We start from the raw sequence: 9,938 nt of genomic DNA, 5'->3' as shown, positions 1-9,938 counted from the left end.
TAGCTAGGAGGGACCTTAAAGAGGGTCTAGTTCAACCTGTTTGCTTTTTAAAGGAGGTTTTGAAATTCCCTCCTGCCAGCTAGGGGAAGGGACTTGCACAAAGCCAGACAGCAAGTCAGCAGAGCCAGGACCAAAGCCCTGGCTATATGTCCCCTCCATGTATTTTTCCACTATGCCAGGTTAGTGGGCAGGCAATGTGGACTAAATACTTTGAGGAGTTCAAAAAAGAAGACTAAAGAGTTGTGTTCCCAATGCAGCAAACATAGTAAACACTGTCTTCAGTTTTCCTTAATGGCACAGAAATATTTAGTCCACCTTTCCAAATAAGATAGTTAAGACAGTGAAAAAAACGCTAATGTTTCCTTCCATTTTAGTACAGAGATTAATCTTGGGTTGTTATAAGCCTGAGACTGCAACCTCAAATTCTGGTTAGACTGCATGAAATGCCCCTCATTGGCCACCAGGGGGAGAGAATGAACACTGGGATAGCTCCATGTAAACACACCGCAGGTTATTTGAAAATTTTCAGAGAAGGATCCACATCTCATTCTACTTCTGAAGGACTCTCCGTGTTGACTACTCTTCTTTCCCCTTAAGGTGCTACAGAGGGGTGGAATATGCTTTGGGCTTTCTTTCAAAGCAAAGTTGAATTAAAACAGATGTCTAATAAATGGAAGGAAAGGACCATTTGGTGGCTGATTGAGGTAAGAATGATAGAGGACCAAATTTCAAGTTTTAACAAAGTTTTTCATCCTGACCTTCACAGCCTGGAGTTTTCTTTACAACTGTAGGAATGCATATGGCACTGAAGAGCTCTCCTACTGTGTCTGCCTGTGATTTCCTCCCAAATAATGGGTTTTCCAGTATCCCCTCCCGTTTTCATCTTTTGGTCCTCATTCCCATACTAGAAGTATCTCTCTGAGGGCTTCCAGTAGCTAGCTCTTGGAAAACGTCAAAGCGGGAGAGGGTGGGTGGGGCAGAAGATGGGTCGGTAGGGCCTCTGGATCTTGCTTTTAGCTTTGCCTCGTTGACTTAGTATGTATAAGAAGCCAAGTGATTATCTCCTCCCTTATTCCCTCTGTTTTTTGTGATTACAGGACCACCAGGAAGATAAAGGCTTCATATCTAGAAAAGTGCTTTGAGCTTGATGCAGACAGGATAAAATAAGATGTCTTAGTCGCCTTTTAGCTTTTTATTCTAGCCACCCTTGTAATTTTAGCACAGGGCCTGAATGAGTTCTTAGCAAGACATGGACTAATAAGGGAGCAATGCGGACACTCAACTGCTCAAGGGCTTTGAGCAGTAAGAAGTGCTAAGAACCTGCTACATCCACTGGGAACAAGAACCTTGATGACACAGATGCCATCTTTTTTTCTGCTAGAAATTGAGGGATTCTGCAAGACTGGAAGAGGCCATTTTCAGGGCCAGCTCATGCCCAGCCATTTTCTCCACAATCCTCAGTGCCTGACTAGCAAAGACAGATGGATCTGGATCCAAATCCCAGTTCTACCACTTGCTAGGATGACTGTGGGTAACTGAGCCTCTTCGTACCTCAGCTTCCTCATAAGTAAAATGAAGGTAATAATATTCATCTCATGGGATTGTTTTAAAAATTAAGTGAGTTGTTATTTCTAATGCTCTTAAAGCAGTGTTTGGTTCAAAATAAGGGCTATATTGTACAATTAAAATAAAATAGTAGGATTGGTGTACATATTAAATAACTAATTAAAGCGTCTGGCACATATGGGTGCTTGGTAAAGGTTAGTTCCCCTCCCGTGTCACCCCCAAATGCAAGTTACATCTTCCCTAGGGTTCAACTCCCAAAGGAGAACTCTCCTCCAACTTAGAAGAATTCTTCAGGAGGGTAAGAAATAAGAACTGGAAGTGGGGGGGGGGGGAAGGAAAGGAGGGTAAGGGCATTTGCAGAAGGCTGTAGTAGCCATCAAAAACAGAAGTGTCTTTCTGGAAGGTTTCTCCAAAGGAAGAAAGGTGATCAGGAGAAAGACCCAATGAAGGGGAAGGAGGAGGAGGAGAGAGCTGATTCCCAGGGATCTTTGGTATCTAAGGGGCAGCCCCCTGGGGCTACCAGGTTTGGGAAATCCAAGAAGGGCAAAAAGTGAGGGTGCACACAGAGGGTGACCTGGATTCGGGAAAGAAGTGAGGACAGGAGGGAGTATGAAGCTGGGAAAAGAGGGGTCCGCGTGTGGGCGGGGTCCTGGCTTCGGAGCCTTGCGGATGAGAGGTGAGGTTATTGCAGCGGTGAACGCGAGTATGGGGCGGGAAGAGGGCAAACGTTACCAAGAGGGCCTGAGAAGAGACGGGCTACACTGCCAGGGGCCACAGAGATCGGAGAGTGAGTTACTTGTTCCATAGAGCGTCACCAAAGGAGGACAGAGGGGTAGCCCTGGGGAACTGGGCACATTTGGGAGACATCGGGAGCGGGCAGAAGCAGGTTTTCAGTGGGCAGGCTCTGGGAGGCCGCGATCTGGGCCAGCATCGGGCTTTGGGGCGCTCTTACCGGCGATTCCTACTCCCCCGTCTCGCCCCCGCTCGGAGGCCGTGCAGCTGGCAACCACACAGGAGGGCTCCCTCCAAGGATTAAGGAGGCAGGTTCCCATTGGCTGCCAGACACGCCCTAACCCCAACCCCCTCTGGTCCTAACTTGGGCACCGCTGGGTCCTCATATTTGCATATAGGGCTTTCTAGGCCTTCGATAGGCCCCTGAGGAAGGCTGCCATGCCCCCCTCCCCACGAATCCAATTAACTGCCTTAGCTCTCTGAGAGGGAAGCGCCCGACGTTGTCCGGGGAGACGCCGAGGACGCTGGGCCGCACTCCTGGCGCGTGGGCACGACTACCGCTCTCTTTCCAGAGGTTCCCACCTGCCCGCGTCCGCGCCTTCCCCGCGCGCCTCCGCCCTCGCACAGCCCGGCCCGCGCCGTCGGGGCGCAGTGCGCAGGCGCGACTGGCAAGTCCGAGCGGAGCTGGTTGGATCCCTCTGACTCCCGAGCTCTAGCTACAGGGCTTCGCTGAGCGAGGGGCGCCTAGTACTTGTATCACTTGTTCCCTCTGGGGAGGGTAAAAATCCAAAACCAGGAGCAGAAGGCGCAGTGCAGAGTGCATAGGATTGAGATCCAAAGTCAAGATCTCAGTGCAATCTTGGGTATTTGACCTTACGTCTCTGAGGTTTAGCTTTTTTAACAGTAAAGTAGATAGGGCAAACCTACAATGAACTGCTCAGGAATCACGACGGGTCATCGGGTTGGGGAGGTGGGGGCCTGGCCATGAGAGAGGGCCTCCCAGGGCTGGGGGCGGGAGGGGCGGTGTCTTAGCTTCTCGCAGCAACATCTGGACTGTCCTTAGGCAAGTGGAGGATCAGTGTGGTGACTGGATTCAGATAACTGTGGTTTCCTTCCCTTTCCACCTGTCTGAGCCCAGACTTCTGCCTGCTAGACTGCCTGCAAACGATTGGCAGGCAGTGAGGGTGTTTCTGCCTAGGTTAATTCAGGATTGGTGCAAGATCAAGTGAAGGATCAATCTTAAATTCCTCAACCACCGCGTTTTTAGGAAACTTCCTTATGGACTGAGCCAAAGGTTCTTGTTGCCTATGTCCATCCCTCTCCATCCTGGAGATTTCCAGATGCTTGAATTGATGTCACTGAAATGTAGCTGTTGCTGTGAGAAAGGATTATTTTAGTCCCAACTTATGCAAGACTAGAGGTCATTAGTCTCTACTGAGGGTAGAGCTCTTTCTGTCAGTTGCAGGGAGACATATAAGGAAAAACAGGCATTTCTCAGAAAACCTATATTCCTAAGAACTAATGTAACAGACAATATCCATGTCTGATGTGGATCAAGTTGGAGTTAGTGCAGAAAGTTTCCCAGACGATGTAAGCTTTTAGCAGATTCAATGGAAACATTGTGTCCAGTGAGTGTGCCCAGGATTTCATACTGTGCTGTGATAGAATATTGGAAAAATGCCAGGTGAAGGAACTAAAAAAAAACAACAACCCTCCAAGATGGTTTTCACTTCTAAGTGAAAACATTTGAGCTACAGCAGATGGAGAAAGAAATCTTACCTGAACATCCCTTATCTGAATAAAGCTTTGCAAGAGTTAGCTGTCACACACACACATGAGTGCGCGCACGCGCGCACACACACACACACACACACACACACACACACACACACCCCGATGCCCTCTGGGGAGATCTCCAATCCGTGTGGGGGATATGGCAGGCTTCGTTCCTTGGACACATGGACATTCCAAAAAATTGTGTAAACAAGTCTCATTAGAGACTTCCATCCTTTGAAGCCCTGACACCCACCTTATTAAGCTGATGTGTAAACCTTTATCCCTAGCTGTTTGGGGAGTTACTCACTCCTGAGTGCTCTCATATGCATGTAAATAAACTGTTACATTTTGCACCTAAGTTGGTAGAGGGGACACTGCCCCTTTACCTGCTGATCTGCCTAGGTAGGAAGCTAGAGGCAAACACTCAGCTTAGCCCCAAGTAGACACTGAAAACCTCCTATGTAATTCTACCCTGAAGGACTTGAGTAGAACCAGCTGCCACTCTCCTATTCTTCCAGAAACCTTTCTGCCATCCTGTCCTCTTCCCTCTTCCTTCCAGGTGGCCCTGAGCTATCTTGTCACTCTCCCTGTCCAGGGCCCTGGGGGGCCCAGGTGACCAGCAGCAGCAGATGCTTCCCTATGACCAACTGTCCAGGCACTATTCTCCTCCCCCACCCGCCTCTGTCTTTCCCTAGTGTCCTACCAATCTGCTCTGCCAAGCTCGCTTTGGTCTCAGGTCCCTCTGGAGTGATACTGTGATGGAAATGAGGGAGAGGATGCATGAGGGAGCAGCAAGATTTACGGCTTCCATTGGGTTTCCATTAAAATCCCTGACAACTGTTTATTTATGAGAAGGCTGGCTGGCTGCAGTGGGTGCTAATAGGCCAGAGCCCAGCATTGCTGTCCTCACAGGGGTGATGACAGGAACAAACATGGGGTGAAGAGCTGCCCCCACTAGAGCAAAGCAGTCTCCAACTCTGTCAGGAATACCCTCCAGGGCCAGAGAGTGACAACCAGGAAATCAGAGAGTATCAGTGATTTGTGCCAGCCAAACGAGAAACAGAAACATCCACATGGCAAACCCTGAGGGTTTTTCTAAGCCTGAGTGTGAAAGGCGGAAGCAGTGTGGTAGGGGATCCCTTCAGCTGTCAAAAAATTTGAACCGTGTCCCCTCCTCTGAGCTCCAACCAAGAGGCAAGAGTGCGGGAAAAAACAAGTCTGAAACTGTTGTTTTCACTGCCTGTTTGTTCCTCCGGCAGCCACCAGGCTAAATAAATAAATAATAAGACAATAACAAACCCCCCAGCTTGCTGTTTGTTCTGCAGTTGACACACAGACGCTTGTTTCTTTGCTTGGGACTCATCCTTTAAGTAGTTCATGAAAAAAAAGAGAGAGCCCTGGTTCTGCTCCCATGAACCCAGGTCCCTCCTGCAAGCCCCTCTTCCTGTACCTGTAGCCAGAATAAAGTCTTGGTATATGTACCAGAGATAGGATACAGAGCAGAACTGAAGCAAAGATGCTTAGAAGATTTTTTTTTTTTGCTTCAAGTCTGCAATGTATGAGGGAATGTTGTAGAAGTGGGTACAATCACAGAATCAGGATTCTTGTAAATCAGAAGAGATCTTAGAGACTCCCCGGTATTTTCTTGTTTTCAGATAAAAACAGTAAGGCCCAGAAAAAATGGTTTGGCCAAAGCCTTGCAGTGCATTCATAGAGCCCACTACTTCCTTGCACACTCTTATTATTGTTCTGGGTGAAATAGAAACAGAAATTACTGCCCAGCACCTTTGGCATGTATCTGACAGGCCTGCGTGGCCATGAGCAACAGCGCTTCCAGGCTTCAGTCTTTATCATGAACTTCGTCATCTTGCCTCTGCCTTCTGGGGAAAACAGCTTTTCCTGAAAGGAGCTGTTCATGATTATTCTTACGGCATCCTTTTCTTGGTGTGGATGGCTCTTAGAAACAAGTTGCATAGAAAATGCCCTGACTGCAGGTGAAACAGCAGGCATATTACTCAAGCACTTCCCCAATGCAAAGCAGTTTCCTGGGTGGCATGGAGACACAGAGACACAGGCACTAATGCATGCACTACATGAAGTAAAAGGATCCTCTGCAGTCAAAGTTGTGTTTTTATTTTTCTTCAAAGTGCTTGGAGCATCCACTTCCCGCTAACACTTATTTTTGGTGGGTCACACACCATGTATGTGTGTAAAATGGGTATATAGTATGGAGTCCCCTTACTTACACACTGGTGTCACTTTATATGGTAAAAATAGTAATATGTAGTCAAGTCCAGACTTACAAGCAGTTTAATACATGCAGAATCTTTGCTTTTAAAAAAATTGTTTAACAAATAGTTTAAATATTTAATGGTTAGGGAATGGTGAAGTAAATCATAGTGGAGACTCACTTATAACAAAAAAGAAGGCAATAATTATGAAGATATAAAAAAGGTTTTTTATGTAATAATAGTAAGTGAAAGCAAATTTTATAAAGGCTACAATTAGGTCAAACATGTATGCATAAAAAACTGGAAGAAATGTTAAGAAAATTTTCAAAAAAAGGTAAAATGATGACTCTCATACAGGTATAAAAATGAATGCATATTAAAGAGTTTGTTTAAATCATTCAGTGAGGGAACCAGCCAGATAGTCAGATGGTTCTGCTAGTCTAAAAAAAGCACAATTTTCTGAGAAAAGGAATGTTGAAAGGAATTGCAAATAGAGGCAAAACAGATTTTCCACAAAGAAAGGAGAAAAACAATCAAACCTCAATCAGACCAGACAGAAATTGCTTGTCTGTCAATTACTTGCAATTTACCAAGTTGTAAAATAATTCCCATCTAATCAATCCAAATCATCTATTTCAATTCAAAACAGACAAATTTTTCTCTATAAACAATGGTCTTGGAAACATGGATGGGATTATGGAATTTTTTTTAGTTCACTTAATATGATTTTTAAAAACAAAGATATCCCTCCCAAATTTTTAAAGAGGCCACAAGCAAATCACCTTTAAATATCAACATTCCCTGAAGTGTTTAATAGGTGATTTGGTTTGCTGGCACATTTTAGAAACACATGGTAGACATGAGGTATACCTGGCTCCTGATTCTCCTGAAATTTATAAAATACCATATTTGATCTGCATTCAGTAAAAACCCAATGGTATCTCAGTTTAATTAGCAGTCTCCTTCCTCCCACTGATTATTCAATCCTTCTCTTTCTCAACCTGAGCATAGGAACTATCTATACTTTGTAAGTCAACAAATTGCAGAAACTTAGGTGGTTACAGAGACAGCAAGCTTCAGGGATAAAATTCCACTGACCCTCTTTTTCCCTGGAGTTGAAAGTTCAAAGGCCAGAGTCATTGCTGCTGGACAGGACTGGGCTGGGCTGGGGCTGAGGGCAAAGGTGAAAATCAGTAGCAGCTGCTGCTTGTATACCTTCTCCTAGGCTACCTCTTCCTTCGTCCTATAGTCCACAGCTCTGTCACCCAGATGCTGTAGATCTGCACTAGCCAGGACAGTGACCACATATGTCCATTTAAATTTAATTTGAAAATCCAGTTCCCAGTTGCAAGAACATTTCAAGTTCTCGAGAGCCACATGTGGTGACAGGACTAGACAGTCCAGATATTGACCATTTCCATCACCGCAGAGAATTCTATTGGACAGCATTGCTGTAGATGACTCCTCCTTCTCTGCACCTCCCATTTCTCTGCCATCTCTTTTTCTGCTTGCTAAGCTTGATGCAAATAAATCAAATGTCACCTTTGACAAAGACCCTTTCTTTGACCAAATTTTCGTTAGGCTCCACTGAGCCCTTTCTCAACCAGGCCTCAGCCTTGGGCTTCCACGTCTGTCCCTGCCAAGTCTAGTTTTAGCAAAAATCCTAAATCAGTTTAGAGAGAATCCCCCTCCCTTGTTATCTGCTCAATTCCTAGTCTGACTTACGCAAGAATCCTATTAAGTCAGTTTAGAAAGAATCCCCCCACCCTTGGTATCACCTGTTAGTAATTTCCCATCAATTGACCTCTTCATTCTACTTGATGGTTGTAAATCCCCACTTGTCCTTGTATTTGGAGTTGAATACAATCTCTCCCCACTATTGTAATATTCCTTTGCAATAGTCCTGGATAAAGTCCTTCTTACCATTTTAACAGGCTTCAGAATAATTGTTTCTTTAACACCTCTTTTATGAAACTTCTTCCTTGCCCCTAGGAAAAAAAATAATTCCTGTGCAATTTTAGCACTGTGTAAATTCCTGTTCTGAAGCCAGTGTCATGTGGTACTATACTCATTTATGCATTTGTCTTCCCTTATGGATTACTGAGTTCTCCTGAAAAGTACTGTGAGTGTGGTGATTAAGAGTTCAGTCACTTGAGTCAGAATGCTAGGTTCAAAGCTGTCTCCTGGCATTTACTAGCTATGTGAGCTTGGATGACTACGTTTATATCTCGAAGCCTCAGTTTTTTTATTTGTAAAGAAGGGATAATAAAAGTGCTCCCCCTGTAAGGATTAAATAAGAAAATCCACTGTGTGAGGCACAGGGTAACTGCTCTCACCCCCAGTCTTTCTTTGCCTCCATACCTAGCAGTGAAGAGTGGAAGATTTCCTCTGTAGGTCTGAATGTCAATTTTCTTTTCTTCAATATCCAATTATAAAGGCTTGCAGCTTTCCCTTGACATTTCTATTATATATAAATCAGACTAATTAATATATATTTAAAATACTATGCTATCAAAGTTAGTTCCCAAAATATTGAAAAATGCTCTGTTCATAAGACAAAATTAAGTTTATTCTTACCACAGTAAGGAACAACAGTACCTTGACAGAGTTTTAGTAGTGACTAAGGCAGCAGGACAAATAACGGTATTTACTGAAACTCTGAAGTTTGGTTTGGATGGGTAGTCTTTCAATTCAGGGTGCACAAGATGATTAGAATTGGGTAAGGATCATGATAGTCTAGAATTGGTGGACACAAACAAGGATTTCAGGCCAGGAGTTCTGAGTCTTGGAGTGTACATATCTGTCATATGATGCTTTCTATTGAAGAGTTGATAGTTCTTTTAGGAAATTCCTAAAGTGAACAACAGATTTATTTTTAACTTCCCTGCAATAGTTGTGTCAATGTGGACAGTAAGTTGCATGGATGCAGGAGGGGTCAGTTCTCAGTACTTTTTAAAAAGCTGGTAAGATGAAGGGAAATATATCCAGGATACTGAGGGAACTTATCCCTGTAGACAGAGTTTAAAATGGAAGAGCATTATTTTGGTAGCTCAGAATGACTTGGACTGTCAACAGAAGCACATTGCTTGGTTTACTCATCATTTCCCACTACCCATTCATCTCAGTTGAATGCCACCAGTCCTAATTCTGAGAAGGCAGAATTAGGAATGCTCATTCTCCTGCCTGAAACCTAAAGTGGCCTTAAGGGCATAAATTCCTTGGTTAGATGGCATAGAAAAGTTTCTTTCCAGATTTAGACAGATGCTACTCATTGGAGAAGGACACATCTGTACTTAACTTCCATAGATAGCATATGCAATGTGAAAGAATTATTCTGCCATTTGTTAAAACAATGAGAGATTTTATCCAAGACTATTACAATAGAGACATTACAATCGGGAGGAGAGACTTTTCAACTCCAAACACAAGAAGTGGATGAGAATCAAGGATAGGGGAAGAATTCTTGCTAAACCGACTTAACAGGATTCTTGCTGAAGGTAGGCCAGAAACTGATCAGATAGCTATCAAAGGTGGGGAATTCTCCCTAACCTCACTTAGTAGAAGTCTTACTGAACGTATGGCAGTTAGGAAGAGTGCCACCTTGACAGTTAACGCTGAAGAATAATTTCCTTA

Source organism: Manis pentadactyla, chromosome 4, assembly GCF_030020395.1.
Source record: "Manis pentadactyla isolate mManPen7 chromosome 4, mManPen7.hap1, whole genome shotgun sequence".
Taxonomy (NCBI): Eukaryota; Metazoa; Chordata; class Mammalia; order Pholidota; family Manidae; genus Manis; species Manis pentadactyla.
This window is presented reverse-complemented; position numbering follows the sequence as displayed.